General features: G+C 43.4%; 1 protein-coding gene and 1 long non-coding RNA gene across 17 annotated transcripts in view; one reads left to right on the top strand and one right to left on the bottom strand.

Annotated features, from left to right (window-relative positions):
- The window catches only part of Ablim1 (actin binding LIM protein 1), a 287439-nt gene that overhangs the window by 202400 nt on the left and 67331 nt on the right, over nucleotides 1-17708 (top strand). The gene's annotated exons all lie outside the window — the stretch shown is intronic.
- The window catches only part of LOC106148874, a 9282-nt gene continuing 3079 nt past the window's right edge, over nucleotides 11506-17708 (bottom strand). The window contains exons 2-3 of the long non-coding RNA XR_001234610.1: nucleotides 14430-15003; nucleotides 11506-13476 (exon numbers count right to left, since the gene is read on the bottom strand). This is a non-coding gene — a long non-coding RNA (uncharacterized LOC106148874). The remainder of the gene's footprint in view (nucleotides 13477-14429; nucleotides 15004-17708) is intronic.

Raw genomic sequence — 17708 nt, 5'->3', positions numbered from 1 at the left:
ATATATACTATTTTAAAAAAGAAATGAAACCCATATAATGACCTGTTTTACAAAGCAAATAATTACCCATACCTTATTCATTCTGCAAATACAGGATTTTTTTTTAGTTAGGTGTGTGGAATGAATTTGGACACACCTATTTTTTTGTGGTATCTGCTGATAAATGTTTTCATTTCTTTTTTATTTTTCTGTTTATTTTCCCCATCTCTGTCCCAGTGAGTCTCAAATTCCTCAGGTCTAATGGAAATTATACTTTGTTGTTGTCAATGAAATAGATCATTGATTGCCTTGTACATAGACAACAGTGAAGTCAATGGCTGGAATTTTTTTTTCCATTTAAAATTTTTTTTCTACCTTTAGTGTATGCTACTGTGTATCTGCTCTCAAAGGTTTACAAATTACAAAATGAAGGAAGTTATAGCAGGTAAATACTGATCCAAAATATCTGAAATAAGCCATTTTGCATAGTTCTGTTTTACTTTTGGGGAGGATGGTCCCATGTTTCACTATAAATACTATAAATACTATAAATTAAATACTTATTTTTAATCTCAGAAAAGAATTGTCTCATATAAAAGTTGTATGTCACTTGTCTCATATAAAAGTTGTGTGTCTGTCCAAAAACATAATGCATTGTTGTGTTTTTGATTATAAAGCTGATCTTTTTTTTTTTTTTTTTGGCTACTGGGAATTGAACTCAGGACCTTGCACTTGCCAGGCAGGTGCTTATGCTGCTGAGCTATATCCCCAGCTGTAAAGCTGGTCTTGTGTTTACCTCCAAATGGAGGTACCAGTGTATCAAACACCATGCATTCGCTTAGAAACATTACTTCATTATTACATACTGCCTCATTCACTAGATCTCACGTGCATCAGTGCAGAGATCTCTTTGTCCCCAGGATGTGAGGAAGTGCTTGCACATTTTGTTTGCTCAGTAGTTGATGAATAAACACATGATTGTCAGTGATTCTCATGGAAAGCCTGGTCTGCAAGAAGCTCACTTGTTACTGTCAGGGCAGACGGGTATGAGTGATATCTTTCCTCACTGTCACAGCCAATACTTCTATAACAAAGGACAGGTTGGTAAGAGAAGAGCAGCGTCGTGTATTTAATCAAAAGATACAGAGGTCCACAAAGTAAAGGCCCTGAGACCCAGGAAGAACTTTCTATTTTTACACGTTGACTTGATAAGAATAGACAGTGGGATAGAAATGTGACGGACAAAAGGATCTGAGCTAAGGACCCTTTGTAGGTCTCCAAACACTGAGGGGGCTCACAGCAAAGCCCATGTATTCAGATTCTCCTTGGCCACTTTGTGTCGCTTCTTCCTCCTGTGTATAGGACAAGACCCCTGTGGAACCTACTATCAGACAAAATAGGTCAGAGCACTTCTTTATGGCCGGCTCTTGCACAAAAGGGCAAAGGAAGATTGGAGTAATATCTCTCAGTTTTATGACTTGCTTGGGGGAAGAGAAGTACTAATTGCTATAACTCTGTTTGGAGGAGAAAAAAGGGTGACAGATAGGAGGACAGGAGAGGGTCAGTGAGACTTGAGTTCTTAGGCCTTGCTGGATCTTTCAGTTTAAAATATTCAGGATGCCCACGACCCCATATTCTGTGATAGAGTTTTCTAAGCACCTTTGGGTGTACTCTGTGTCCTATGCATGTCATCTATCCTGTATTTTTTTTTCCAGTAGGACAAACCTGATCCCCATCCAGGCAGGTTGTAATGTTTGAGGGGCTGGCAATAAATTCTTTTAAGAATGCAGGAAAAGTGGGTCTGCGAGTGATAGAATTCGGGAGCGAGGAAAGCTGTATAAATTTTTCTGCCTTAAATTTCTGCCGTTCTTTAAAACCCTACAGACTAACACTGCCTCCTGATTTCAGTAAAATAGTGTACTGACTGTAGGACCTGACCCAGTGGCAAAGTGTTTGCAACCGCCTTGTTTGTAAGAAAATTATTCAGCCAAAAGAAAAAGCTTGTGATCAGTAGTGAACCACCCCTTGTTTAGTCTGGCTGTGTATCCCGTAAAATCTCAGCAGTGGGAAGTCTCTGCACCGGGGATCACAGTGGCACCATTCCAAAGGCATAACATTTCCTGCACCAGGAGCTAGGACGAGGAGCATACAGTTGGGACATACAGTTGAGGAGTTGAGGGCATACAGAGGAGCATACATTTGAGACTCGAACCCAGAACTTCCATGTGGGAAGTAAAAAATGCTGCAGTGAGGGGTAAGGAAGCCGGAGACCATCTCAGTCTCCTGCCTCAGTTCACAAACAGAGCTCAGTTCTTTATGAACCAGACCTGCTTTGCCCGCTGCACCGTGTGTGGATCACAGACACACCCAAGTTTTGCAAAACAGAAACTTTGTTCACAAAGCAGTGTAGCATGGAGCAAGACTAAGGCTGAAATCTGTCTCCCCAAGGGCAGGGGGAGGGGATAAAGAAGCAGGGTGATTCAAAGTATAGGGAAAATGTGATTGGAAGTAATCAGTGGTCTGTGGTATGTAATCAAACTTCGTGGCTCTTCATAGGACACTATTCAGAGGATGACAGGTATTCTTGTCATCTGAGAGTAATTGTTTTCCTTCTGACATCAAAGGTCACCCATCAGACACCTGCGCAGCCCCAAGCAACGAATTGATGGTTTCAACAAAAATAGTCTTTAGGTCCCCAAGAAGTGATGTACATAACCATCATCATCAAAACCCCATAGGTCAGAACCATGTACAGCCGGCTAGTGGGGGACTAGTAGTATATTTCCAAAATCAGTGATTTTAATTTTACAGTAAACTAAAAGCAAGTGAAGCTGGTGGCATATTCAAGATTTCCCTCTGTCTCCCATCTTTCTTGGACCTAGGCAGCAGAGGCTTTGGGTGTGGCCGGGGGGAAAGACCGCTAATAGCGGAGGATGCAAACTGTGCTACTTTGATTGTTCACCCAGCCTGGAATGTTTTTAGCAAATACATGTTTATGTCCTTCTCAGCATTGTGAGTTCATAGTTTCTTTTTTGCTCATAAACATTAGATGAAGCAGAAGGATTGCTTACGCTAAAAACTCCTTTTATCTGTCCTTACGCCTAAAAAATAACTTTCTTAGATTATTTGGGTTCCGTGCAGCTGGCTCCTGGCTTCTGTGCTTCTCTCCATATACCTTGTCCAAATAAACATACTTGAAAAGACAGAGAAGTGTGTTTTGCAGAACTTAGAACATCCTCTGACAGAGTGGAAGCCAGCTTTCTGCTTTGTTTTGGCAGTTTGTTGAGGATGCCAAATGTCTGGTGGCGACAGATTAAAGATACTGGTTCTTACGTAACTAAGTGTAGGCCGTAAAGGGAACAGAGGTGTAGATTTCCGTTTCCTTGGTGTTTTGTGAAGAGGTTGAAAGCGTAAGAGGAAAAATGTTCATGATTAGGTTTTTGTTTTGCTTTTAAACCTCAGGATTGTAAAAACCTATTGAAATCCCTTAGCTTAGCTTACATAGCCCTCCGTGCTTGGGTTCCTGGTCACTTATTTCTCTCCCTTTCATTCATTTCTACTCGGTTGGCTCTTTCCCTGCCCCTTGGTGCATGTTCTTTCCATCTCAAGCCTTTGCTCTCGCGGCTCCCTCTGCCCAGACATCTTCTCCCAGATCTCTGCTTGCTTCTCACTCCTCTACCTGTTAGTCGCTCTCCCTGATCATGCGCCCGATGCTGCTTCCACCTGCCCGGCCCCCCAGGTCATCTCTGTCCCCGGCTCTCTATTATTTCCTTCCTGTGCTTCCCACTGTCTGAAATTCTTGTGTTCACACGTGTTTCTTGTCTGTCACCTGTTGAAGAAGGTAAGCTTATGACAGGCATTTCCATAGTGCCAGCAATGGAAGCATGGGGTGGATGGACAGATGGATGGGTGACTTGGGAGAGAGGAGAGGGGACGGACGAGCTGACTTCCCAGCAAACTTACCTTCCTTTAAATTCCACTAAGTCCTTCTCTTCTGTGATGGCTCCCCAACTTCCCAAGATGGTGGTCTTTGGATCCCTTCTCCCGACATCCACCTCACTTTGTACATTACACAGTCATTTTTTTATTCCATTGTTCACATACCGGCTGCCCCTGCACGGCGTAAGTTCCTGAGGACAGGAATAGCGAAGAAAGGTAGTAATGGGTATAGTCCTTGTTTCACTCTTGCTACCATAGTACTTTATAGCCTTATGTCAGTAAAGTCCTTGTACCAAGTCTGTGTTCCAAGTATTATGCTCATCTTCGTTTTGCAGATAAGTAAACTGAGGCCCAGAGCAGCTGCTCTGAAAGCAGATGGATGATTCTGGCAGGACCAGGGTTTGAAGCCGGATTGTCCACTTCAAAGCCCACCTTCCATAGCCTTTCTGTGCTCCTCATTAGTGGCCTGGTGCACGGCCCACTGGTCCACCACAGACTTTTCCCAAGTCAATGAAACTCCAGGCTTTGCCTCCCTTCTCTTCCTTATTATTTGCGCTTGTACTATTTGTAATACAATAGTGTAATATAAACATTATAAGTAAACATTAAATAAAAGAAGAGCTTACCAGCTGGTAATCTAGGGACATCTCTCAGGACAATAAGCCGGCCTATCATTTCTGTGGTCTTCTGTATTTTTAATATAACCCCGTGCTACACGTGGCCTGCTCTCCTGGACACCAGTCCTTGTGATTTGTCTGGACCCAGTGTGCTCCCTGATTGAGTTACACAGCCAAGGTCAGCAGCTGGTGCCAACATATGAATGTAATGCCGTAAACTGGCTTGGAGCGCTAGCTCTCTGGGTCCAGTGTGAAGATGACTGAACCTTGTACCTTCACGTAGAGTTGAAGAGGGGGTTGGTCACTGTGGGTGACCCAGGGGTTTCAGTGCCTGAGGGATGTGCTCCGTGATGTGCCGGCCGCAGTTTACACTGGCCTGCAGGGTGTGGGTCCCTCATCTTAAGAGCTTGCATTTTCCAGCACGCAAGACCTGATGGCAGCTCTAAGTAGGCAGAAGCAGCCACCCGGTCAGGCTGGTTCTTCTAAGCTTTCCTTGGACCTAACCAAGTTTCCCCCAAGTTTGGGGCTAACCTAGCTGGTTCCCTTTGACCTGGGTGTGAGGTGTGGTAAGCAGGAAGTTGGGGCCCATGTGCTATTATTTGTGGATGTCAAATAAAGCTCAGAAAGCCCTCCAGCAGTGGGGCAGGACCAGTGAGCAGGGCTCAGTCCAGGCGCACACGGAGGGATCTGTGGACATAGGCCGCTTCTCCACCTATCACAGATGACACAGACCATTTAACCCCTAACTATCCCTCAGTAAGATATTTGTTAGTACATTTAACACAGCCAGTGATGTCATTTGAGAAGTTGTGTCAAAAAGCCAAAAGTGGGATTTTTTTTTGGTCTTGGGTGTGCTCACTAATAAATACGCATTGTGATTTGCAATTTAGTTAATGATATGAAGAGAATATTAGAAAGGGCTTTCTGATTAATTTGTTGTTCACTCATACCACCCTGTCCAGAGGTCTTGCTTAATCCACACTCACTATAAAGGCTGTGATTTAGCTGTTTCCTGACCTGCCCTTGCACCAACCCAGAAAGATCGCTTCTTTGCCTACTTTTCTGTGTTCACGGGGATTCCTGCTGAAGACTTCTAGAAATATCCATAGACTTCCATAGATTGAATCTAATCTAACCCTCTGAGAGTTGAGGACACTGAGACTCAGAAAACACAGTTGGTTTGCCAAGACTCAGTCATGGTCAGTGAGCCAAAAGTTGACCTCAGAGCAGCCCAGGGCTGCTTTTTTCCCCTCACACCTCCACAAGCAGCTTCTTGAACTATCTGTCTGCCTCTTACACAAATGCATGCAGCTCTCTCCAAAAGTCTTTTGAGATATTAAAGCCATTGCATGGAAGCAAGATGCTAAGGACTCAGGGTATCTCTGCTGAGCCTTCAGTGGATAATAAGTTTTTGCTCAACTCTGGCCCATATTCTTTATTTTAGAGCACCTTCCCTTTCTTAGGCCATTGATCTTTTCATCTCTCCTCCTAAAAACTCCAGAGTTTCCGCTTGGTGAGTGCTTGTCCGGGGATCTGCTCCTTCTGTGTAAGACCACTTCTAAAAGTTGTTTGTTTGCGTTTTTTTTTTTTTAAGTAACGTGGTTGTAAGTAAATGAATAAGCAAATAAGTGCATAGTATAGAATCCCATAAGGTGGGGGAGAACGTTCTTTCTGTAATAGGCTGCATAGTAAATATTTTCAGCTTTGTCAACCACGTCGTCAACTGTCAGCTATTGTAGGACTAACACAGCCACAAATACCGTATAAATGAATGCACATGGCTGGGTTCTGATAAAGCTTGATGGACAAAAACAGCTAGCCACATTTGGTCCATGGGCTGTAATTTGCTGTCCCTGGCGTTAAGTGAAAAGTAAACATCCTGCTTTCTCGCCCTGATCCTAGTCCCAGAGGTGACTACTAGCATAGGAAAGTAGAGTTTGCAAATATGGGGTTTGGTCAGATACATTCTGTCATATAGGATGTGTAGTTCTTTATTTTGCATTTCTCCTGCTTCCTGGGCAGATACCTGTGGAAGGAATCTCTTCTGCTTTATATAAGTAGTAGTAGATCATATGGGTTGTTCTGCAGTTTTCCCTTGGCAGTGACTCGACATTGGTCCTTATGATCATGCCACATAGTGGGATCATTCTATACCTTCCACCAAGAAAGTGCCAAATACAACAGGGCAGACCACCCCGCATGCTGTCCCTGCCCTTCAGGTCTGTGTGGTCAGTGAAGCCCTGCATTGCCATGCTGTACGGCTGTCGCAACAAATTACCATGAGCTTGGCAGCTTCAAACAGCAGAAATGCATTCTGTCATAGCCCTGGAGACTAGAAGTTGGAAGTCAAGGTGCTATCAGGTTGGCTCATCCTACAGGCTCTACGGAGAGTCTGTTCTGTGCGTCCTCCCAGCTTGCAGTAGTGGCCATGTAGCCTTGGAGTCCCTCGGCTTCGGGCACATCACTCGGATATCTGTCTCTGTCTTCATGAGGGCCCAGCTTCTCTGAGACTCTGGGTCTGCGTCCCCTTCTCTTCTCTCAGGAGGACTTGTGACTTACACTCAGGATCCACCTTGCTTACCTCTGCTAAGGGGTGTGGGCATGCCTTTGCGGGACTATTCAGCTCACCCCATGCCCTGTGTCTAAAAATCTGAACACTCCTGGCCTCTCAAATTTTCCCTGCCCTAGTGAGAAAAGGGTCAAAGCCTTCTTCTCGTCCTGATGGGCACCCCTGCTCTTGAGGAAAAAACCAAGAGCCCAGGAATGACATCTGGTCTTAATCATTTACCAGTCTGAGATCAGTCACAGAAAAAGTACCAGCCAGAATGGCAAGGCTTCTAGGAATTCTTTTCCTGAGTCCTGCAAAATGCAATGCTAATGAGAAGAGTGTTTACATATCTGGTATTTGAACTGAAGAGGAAACCAGGCAAAGGAAAAATCTTTCATTTGTAATCCTTGGGAGTTTTCAGTTCAGTGGTTGCCAGCTACATAGCGGCCTTTCCTGGAGTTAACCTGAGTTAGTTGTTGAGGTTCAGAGTTTCCAAGTTTGCCTGAATCCATCTAGGGTCAGGAGAACCAATACTTTTATGGATAAAATTTCTCAGGAGAAAGTTACATTAATGCAAAAATAAAAGATTGAGGCTGGGAATGTGATCTGGTGTTAACTGTTTGAGGATACAGTTGTTATTTGTATTGAACAAGGAATTTAGATGAAATGTTTTTAATTTTTGAAATTGAAGAATGAGATCTGCTCACTTCAAGTTCTTAGACGGTGTTGTTGGTGATAAGTGTCAGACACCTCACACCAGGTTTCTTAGGGCTGACATACAAAGTACATAACAAAGATTTATTTTCCAATGGTTCTGGCGGCCAGAAGTCTGAAACCAAGATGGTGCCGGGGCCAGAGTCTCCCCAAGACCTCCGGAGGAGGAAACGTTCTCTCCTCTTCCAGCTTATGTTGGCCCCAGGTGTTCTAGGCTTGTGAAACATAACTGCAACCACACCCTTCTCCTTGTCTGTCTCCCTCCTCTCAGATTCTTATAAGGACATCAGTCATGTTGGATTAATGGCCCAACCTACTCCAGGATGAGCGTATCCTAATTACTACATCTGTAACAACTCCGTTTCCTAATAAGGTTATGCTCTAGGTTAGGACTTCAACATACCTTCTGGAGAGACACAACCCTTAGCCTCAGCTGAAGCACAAAGGAACTCACATGACCAAGCTGCTGGAATGGAACAGGGCCTCAGATGTCATTAGTGTGCTCTCAGCTCTGCCGGCTTATCTCTGTGTATCATTCACACTCACAGACTTGCTGTGGGTCAGGAAGGCAAGCCTGCAGCAGCTTAGGGCTCATCTCCCACAGTGCAAAGCATTCTTTTACTCCTAGCTCATGTCGGGAGGTCCTGGGAAGAGTCTCTTAACATCTTGCCTATGGCTGGGGTAGGGATCGGTGACCGGAGAGAATGGCAGCTTGTGCTTCTAGAGTTGGGAGAAGATGTAACTCCTCCAAAACAGCAGGGCATCCTTAGCCAGGGCATAGTGGCACACACCTGTAATCCCAGCTACTAGGGAGGCTGAGGCTGGAGGATCACAAATTCAAGGGCAGCCTGGGCAACTTAGCAAGACCCTGTCTCAAAATAAAGAAGGGCTGGAGATGTAGCTTAGTGCTGCCTGGGTTCAGTCCCCAGTAGCACACTGACCACCCTCTACCAAAAGTATCCTTGAGCTGGCCACTGAGGAAATTGTGAGCTTAGAGTACACAGATCACCCTTACCCATTTGAATGTAGTGTTACAGTCATGTGTTACTTTGGAACTCCGTTGCCTGGACCATCTTTCATGTCATTTTTATATCTAAGGCTCCTCCCTTTCCATCCCCTGTGTGTTAACCTGGGCTAAACCCCGTTTGAGTTCAGGGGGATGCCCTCAGGAGTCTGATCATATTTCTCATTTCTCTGAAAGGTCAGTGTGTTTGCATTCAGGTAGAAGCTCATGGTGATCAACAATTTAATCTCTAACTGCTGAGGATGCCATGAAGGGTAGATCTCACCAAGAGGCATTTTTCTGTCTATTATTTTCATTTTCAAATTGAAGCTTTTAAACTGTAGAGAGGAACACACTAGTGTAGCAACATTCTTAACTGCTGGTAGGTGGCCTGTGGGAAGCATGTACTTCAAATGCCTTTTTTATATGTGCTTTCATATACTGTGAGGAAAGGCACTCTTCGATTTCAGCTCTAAAGAGTAATTCACGGGAGTGTTTGCTAAAATTATCAAAACAGCCTGATTCAGAATACTCATTTCATTTCTTAGTTATGCATACCTCACGCTGATACCAGAAAGTTTTTTTATTCTTATAGTCTACTGTGCACACCATAGGGAAAGATACCTGAGATACCTCATTTGTAGATGATCTAAAAAGAGGCATCACAGGCTACGTATAACTGCTCCTTGGGTGCAGTCCTTTGAGTAATAGTATCATGACAGGACTTTGCAGGCTTACAGTGATGTTTTCATGAGTGTCTCTGTCTTGGAAATTCTTTCTCTCTCTCTCTCTCTCTCCCTCTCTGACAAGGGACATATTTCTTGGTTCATCACTTTTCATGGAAAAATAGATTGCTAATGTCTGCTAGCTCTAAGCTAGAGAGGGAATACCAAGAACTCATTTAGCCATTCTTTTATTCCTGGTTAATGAGGGATAGCCTTTGCCTTTACCAGCCTCCACAGTTAATGAGGGACTTTGAGTTCACATTACCCCAAACGCAGCAGCGTGCAGACCGAGTTGGGGTTTTATTGCTGGTCATTTACTGCAGGTTAGGAAGGGGTGAGCTGCAGCATGTCAACTTGATGGAATTCCCACGATGTGGAATAAACCAGCTCAGGGTTAAATTGAGTGTGAAGTCATTACTGCTGGATGTTGCCTGCCCGTGGGTGTTTCTTATCTTTCTCTCCTTCTTTTTTTTTCCTTTTGATGATAATTATTTTTCTTGATTTAGGAGGTAGCAGGATACTATTATTGAAATAAAGCTATTTTCTTCCTGTTCTGAGCCATGATAACACATGTTGGGGATATTTGAATCATATTTTTCTCCCAAGATATCTTCATTTTCACAATGAAGAACAAGTATTTTTTTCTCTTTCCTGTCCCTTCTTTCATTTTTGTCTGTCTAAATTCATCACATTTATCAGTTAAATGTCCAAGAAAGAAGAGATAAAAATAAAGTTTCAGCTGCTCATTCTACCTGAAAAATTATATAAAAAAGTAATTTTAGATGAAGAAATATCTGGTAAGTTCCTCCAAAGTTTAGGCTTGCTGAATTTGGTTTGGTTTGCTGGGAAAAGAGAGGGTAGGTGGAATAGTGCATGTGGATATCTTCTGGACTGTAATGTGAGTGACAGAGGAAAAATCCTTGGGTTTTGGTATATATAGTAGTCATAAAAGTGACATTTTGTTGTCTTTCTAATGTCATTTACTGATTCCATTCTCTGTAAAGTCTTCCCATGACCCCTGAGTTATAACCACTGTCTCTCTTTCTTGACCCAAAAACAAGCTCTTTAATTTAACAGATGCTTATTGCACACTTACTATTTGGAGTTGACTTGAATAAAGTTCTGCCTTCTGTACAGGCAGGCCCGTGGTGCAGAAAAAGCTCAGCATGTCCCTGATGCTTAAGAAGTTATTCAGCATGTACGTTGCATTGGATTTTAACACATTTTCTTTCCCTAGATTACTGATTTTGACCCTCTTCCTGCACTGGAGAAAAGATCACTTTGGTCAGGCGCCTGCCCTTAATAGACTCATTACTTTAGAAATAAGTAGCTTTCTCCAGCCCAGGGAGGTTCACCTCAGTCATCTTGTGCTCAGCACGGCTGGCCCGCAGCAAGGAAGCGGTCCCAGGTTTGCTGCCCTAATTGGACAGAAGGAAATTGATTCGTCTTGGATGGGGATTGTCTAGGCCTTTTTGCTCCAGGAAAGTGCTGAGAGAGCATCTGTCCACCTGAGATCATGTGATGATAAGAAAGTGATGCCAGTGTGTTGGAGTTTGAGAGAAGGCACTGGAAAACCCACTGGGTCCAGCAGGAAAGGTAAATTTTTTTAACAGTGTGATGCTCTGAGCAGATGAAAGGGAAAACTAAAGAATACACACAGTTGGTCTTTCTGCTGGGAGTTGGGAATATTCTCTACAGGTGACCCATTTGCTGCATGCAAAAAGAATCAGCATTACTCTGCCAAGAAACACATGGGGAGCAAAATTGCAGGAAATGAGACTATTGAGGCCAGAAGAGTATATAAAGAATTTTAAACAGGAAGGTGTAGCTTAGAATAGAATAAAATCCCTATGTGGATTCGGCATACAATTTGCTCTTAAATTTTTGTGCTGCTATTGTTCTGTGGTATTAGAATTTTTTTTCAACAATGTACTTGCAGATTTTTGGCACAGCAGTTTGATGTGTAATTCATTTTTAAGTAAGAATTTAACATTTCATTTGCATGTACTATGATAGCCGATTGCATAGTTACACAATTATAAAAAGGTGTAATCTCTGCCTTAATGGCACTTAAAATTTAACGGAAGTCATTAAACAAACAAATAGCTGTAAGTTCAGTGTACCGTATCAGAGGAATGAATAAGGTTATAGGAACACAGAGGAGGGTGAAAACAAGTCTTGCTGAGGTTGATAAGAAGAGGCATCCTAGAAAAGGTAGCACTTGAATTAAGCCCGGAGCATTGGTATTTTATTATGACATGGACTTTTTATACCAGAAAAATCTAATATGTGCTCAAACACCCCACTGGATTCTGGAAATGAAAAAATAAGTAAGATAATATCCTATCCCCAAGAAGTAAAAGTCTAGCATGGAACATTTTGAGTAGCCAGCACTTTTAATTTATTGCATCATATGAAGGGGGTATACTTTGTATAAATATATGAAAATGAACACCTGTCCAGAAGTAAATGTAAACCAAAGGGAATGCCTAAGTCTGGGGGGTATGGAAAAGACTCATTCCAGCCTAGAAGTTTCCAACCCAGAATGCATCTTGGAGTCACGTGGAGAGCTTCCTAAAACCTCCCCACTCAAGCCCTTCGCAGACTTCCTCTAACTCTCCAGAGGTGCCCCAGGCAATTATAATTTGGAAACAACTACCTGTTGACTCCATTGCACAGAATGGTTTGAGAATAACTTGTCTTGGCAAACTGAAAACATGAGAACACAGGTGTGTTGGTGTATTCGAGGCTGGGCAGAGCCCCCTCAGTGACCAGGGCACAAACAAGGTGTGTTGCTACTGAGTAGACAATAAAACTGGACAGGCATCCCAAGGCCAGCTTGTGGGGGCTGTTGGATGCAGTGGTCAGGAAGTTTAACTTTCCTCAGTAGGCAATGGGAAGACATGAAAGTCCCTTCATCCGGAGAATGTTAGGACACATGGGGTATTAGATAAAAATGAGCGCGGTGTACAGAGACATTCATTTGGGAGGTGGAGAGGAGCCGGGGGCTGCTGCTTGAACACTGACCCGAGGAGCTGGGTTGAAAAGATGGAGAAGGATATTCAGAGGAAGAAGTGATGGAGTCTGGAGAACGATCAGTGTGACAGGGCAGCCCAGCTCCGAAGTCACCTCCACAAAGGCAGGATTGGCTGTGACTACGCAGGGACACAGACGGCCACAGAGATTGCTGTCCGGTACCTCAGCGATTGCCAGTGCGGCTTCTTGCTCATATTCCACGGCCGTTCTCACACTGCCCTCCCCACACTGCGACCTTGCCACACTTTCTGAGTGTAATTAAGTGGCCTTCGGTGTTAAGCCATGGTACCTGCAGAGTTGCAGTTTATAGTTACCTTTTCCTCCTGTTGCTCCTGACTTGACCTCAGTAGCCTCCATCAGAATTTCTTTTTGTTATAACTTCAAAATCATTTTTTTTTTACCAAGAATTAATAACCTTTTTAAGAAGGAAATTAGTGAGGTAGAATCCAATCACAGAATTAAATTTTAGTTTTGTTTTTTGAAACAGTCTTTCTCTATAGCCCATGCTAGCCCTGAACTCACGACCCTCCTGTTTCAGCCTCCCAAGTTCTGAAATTGTAAGTGTACATCACTATGCCTGCCTTAAGTATTTTTTAATCATTATTTTTCAGACCATAGATTTTTAGCTAAAACTGTAAACACCGAACTTTCTGCTTTTCTCAATGAAGTAATGTGAAAATTACAATTCATTTCTAAACATGTGCTTGCCTTTCAAAGGGAAGGCTGTATTCTGATTAAAAACTGCACCCAAATATATAGAAAATTTTCTTTTTGGCCCATCTATTTAAATTAGTGTATGCTTGCAATCCATAGTAAATACACTGAAGACAGCTCTGCGAGCCTTGCAGTGCTCTTCTATGAAATGGGGACAGCAGCGATAGTCAGTGTTCCTGTCCCATCCAGCGGCATGAGTTCCTAGTGGGGAAAGAGACGCAAAGTACATGGTGAACTGAAAAGCATGGTGTAAATACCAACCACTGCTATGCTCATTTCTTTGTAGAGTTTTCAATTAAATGATACCTTTTGTGGCACAGGCACAATGTTTAATCTCTCTGGTCACAGTGTGCTGTATTTTCCCATATGTATAAAGTTATTCAGTTTATAGTAACTGCCACAGGAGATGCTCTGACCATTTGCATTTCACTCTTCTTTGTTTTAATAATGGTTAGGTGTCAGTTCATTTCCTTTTTTCTGATTTATTATTTCATAGTAATATAGGATTTTGGAGCTAGACGCGTTCCTAACAGACCTCTAGTTCAACTGCTTACTCCCCAGTAAGAAGGCTGAGAAATGGAAAAAGTGGCCAGGCTGGGGTCTCACGAGTCAGGACCTGCATGGCCTGATGACAGCCTCTAGCACTCTTGAATGCTGAGGGCTCTTCTTCACCCTTGGAACCATGTCCTACAGTGGTCTATATTTGATTCGTGACATGTTGGTCTCACTCCTGTAGAAAGAGAATTTGTTTCGTCCTGAGGTACAACAAAACCCAGAGTTACAGCTTGGTAAAAGGCTCTGAGTCCAGGCTGCTGGGCCATGGGGAGGAGGACCGACCCAAGAGACCCTGCATTTCTGTGCTGAGGGGCTGCTTTAGCTGGGCTCTTCCCATCTTCGTGTCATGGGAGGGATTGGCTGGCTCTGCTCCAGTTTTGCGGGTTTGGCCTTGGTCTGGCCTCAGCTCAGGGGGCTCGCTGCCCGGAGGCATGGAGCAGACCTTGCCCATGCCTGGCTGTGGTCTAACATTTGGAAGGCTACCAAGCTGTGTCACCACACTAAAGGGAGCCCAGGGCTCACAAAGCTCTGGTTGACAAATGTGGCTTGCGCTGCCCTCTGGGGCTCAGCATGGAGCAGAGAGAGGGACACTAACTTACCTCTGGCGGGTCCTCCTGCTCTCTGAGTGTGGCTGGAGCCTGGTGTAGCAGGCAAGGGGTGGGACAATGCTCTCCACTTCTTTTGGCTGCAGGGCCCGGGCCTCTCTTCCAGAGGAATCCCGAGGCAGGGCAGACACGCACCCTGAGTGCAGAGGTCTGGAACGTGAATCCCACACCTCTTTCTTTGTCGGAATAGAGAAGTGCTTTGGTTGTCATCTAAAAGTGTGTCCCTTGCCTTAAATGTACTCTCACTTGGGACATTGCCACGCTTGGGGGTCCTGAATCCTATCACACATCATCTTTCTTTCTTCAGATGTATTTGTTCACTCTGTTTTCTCTTCCCTCGGACATTGGAACTGAGAGTAACTGTGAGAGGCCCTCATCCTTCCCCCTGCTCCTGGTGAGACCCTGGGACCTGTGTTGGGGGATTCCAGGCCCGAGGCAGAGCTGTTTGTTGAAGGGGATGAAGTCCAGCCACAATGGAAGAGGAAATCAGACAAGGATGTTTTGAAAAGCAAGCTGTGTTTTTCTGACTGCTCCAGTACTGGTTCCCACCCTGAAGGCGCCTCTGACCCTGGGGAAGAAAAAATATTTTTAGTCTGATAGTGTACTGTAGGCAACCCAGAGCTGAAACATCTGTGAAACAGTCTTCAGCGCTCAGAGGAATGCTTCTTAGTGGAAATAACTTGTAAAGGATCACCTAAGACTCCACAGCCAGGGAGCCAGCCATGCACAGAGCTCTGTGTGTGACCCAACTCCCATGAAGTTCTTTGAGATTTATTGTAGAGTAGGTATGCAGAGGAAGGAAAAAGGGTAGGGAGGGATGGGGAAATACTTGCAATTCCTCGGGAAAGGATAGCAATAACAGAGCTGGAATGTACCTTAGAGATAGCCGCTCGGTGAAGAAAAGCGTTCGGCACACTGGGGCTTAGCCTCAAGTGTTACACTGAATGGGGATAACCTTTTGCTACATATCATTTAACAAGTTTCGGTGTTTTTAGTTGCAGCACATTTGCTCCAATTTACACAGCTATGGTTGAAATAGTAAATAAAGGGGACTCTCTGCTTATCTGGCCCTGTGGTATGCCTTCTTACCCCTGCTCCCACCAAATGTCCCTATCTAACTGCCGTTTGGCCAGTGAGAAATGTACACTGATTGGCTCGCTGGAGCAGCTGGCATGAAAGAGATCCTTCGCATGGCTATGATGGTGAGTTCCTGACTCCGGCATGTGCTGTTATACTGGAAAGGAGACCAGGAATGAGATCATGAGTAACAAGAATCCTTAAGCATTGGCCCTTGCACAAGAGACAAAAATTATCCAATTGGGGTTAGATTTCAAGAATGTTGAACTTAAAGGCAAATATTTGTCTTCTGGTGTTAAGAAAAACAAGGCTATGAAATCTTTGACCTTGAGTTTGGGAAGCAGGTCATATGAAGCCAGAGTGTGATGAATTTCTCATCTTTCCTTCTTGGAACTATGCTAATATTTTTTTAAACCACATGCATAGCATCAGTAGCCATCTTGACATCACAATCGGTGTTCACAGTAACGTTCTCTTGGATTCTGAATCTCCCCTGCATTAATCCAATATCCTGCAAAGACGCCTTTAAAATTTCCTTTCAGATTTTAAGTATGTGGAAAGAAGATGGCTAGGAGTCATCTGGTATTTTGCAACCTAGTTACCAAATTATTCAAAGTGAATTTATAAATAATTCACATGTCCTCTATCTGCCCAGTAATGTTATAAGCTAGGGAGAACCAATACTTGAAGACCCTATTAACATTACTGATTGTACAGTAGAACAAGGTCTTTTCAGAAAGTATAAACGAGCTATCTAGTCCTTCTATAAATGTAGTTCAGGGTCCACTTTAACAGGTTGCTTACCCCTCTACCCTTTTACTATTCCTAACATTGGACATACAGATATTAGCACAGCCTTATAACGAGTCTAAAACAAAGCAATTGACCCCCTCCTCAAGAGACCCTAGGGTCCAGGATCCCTTTCTGGTGAACAGTTTAGCATGATCACCTCAAGTGAGTTACTATTTCTCAAGGGATAGACTTACAAAAATCCACTGGCTTTTACCTGGATGACTAACTTCTGTGCTTCCTCATGATAATTTATGGAAGAAGAAACTAGAATACTTACAATTATTTTTAAACTGCCTAACCTACTAAAGTCATTTATAGTTCTTAACCATGATATGTAGCAGGATGTGGAGAATGACTTAATAAAAACCCCTAGATTTGAAGACCAGCTCTGTAACTTTGGAGATTTTTCTTAGCTTATAAATAGTCATAATAATAGTAAGATACCTCACAGTGTATTGGGTGAATTAAGTATGAATATATTTTCTAAATATTAACCTATAGGATAAATGTAGAAGATATTATTAACATTAAAAATAGGGGCTGGGGATTTAGCTCAGCGGCACAGCGCCTGCCTGGCAAACGCAAGGTTGTGAGTTCGGTTCCCGATACCGGAAAAAAAAAAAAAAAACTCAAAACAGTAAAAATAATTGACAAAGGAATGAGAGGAAAAATTTAGATCTAAGAGAAGCCACTAAAGTCCTCAAACTTCCAAACCCAGTTCTCTTTTGCTGTCTAATAAACCTGGGTCCTAACTAGAAGGCTTAAGACATCATGGCAACATAATACACAGTGATCCAGGCAGTACCATTGCTTGCTGATTTTAAGTCAGTTTAGGGATTAAGTGTAGGGTTATTTGCATTCCATCAGTTGAAAGGATACCAACAACAGAAGGACAAGGCTGGAAGGAGGATTGACAAATGCTTTGTGTCGCTCTGGAGGTCCTGGGATAATGGATACACTACCTGATGGGATTAAGCTGCACAGTGTTTGCTTAGAGCTCATTTCATAAAAGATCATTCACTTTATAGAGGTTAGAAACACTTTGGGAATCCATTTGGCAAAGTGCTCTTAATGTGATTCTTCTTACTTAATTCCTTCAAATTCCTCCTGGATTAAAATGGTAATACAAGGCAAAATCCATTTTGGATAACCGTTGAGCTTCAGCTACTGAAGTGGAACATAAAGATACCTTCTACCCTTGCCACGTCTATGCCACATACAGCCTTTAACATGTATGTCCAGCTGAGTGGGACTGTCAGTCACCAAAAAGTATGGGTAGTAGTTTTTACAGCAGTACCTCTTAGAGCAGCCAAAAATTCTGAGCCCAAATGTCCATCAAGAATAGAATAGATAGGGGCTGGGGATTTAGCTCAGCGGCAAAGCGCCTGCTTGGCAAGCGCAAGG

Source organism: Chinchilla lanigera, unplaced genomic scaffold (genome assembly GCF_000276665.1).
Source record: "Chinchilla lanigera isolate Chin_1 unplaced genomic scaffold, ChiLan1.0 scaffold00030, whole genome shotgun sequence".
Classification (NCBI taxonomy): domain Eukaryota; kingdom Metazoa; phylum Chordata; class Mammalia; order Rodentia; family Chinchillidae; genus Chinchilla; species Chinchilla lanigera.
Note: the sequence above shows the minus strand (reverse complement) of the source record. Positions and strands in the feature narration are given on the sequence as shown.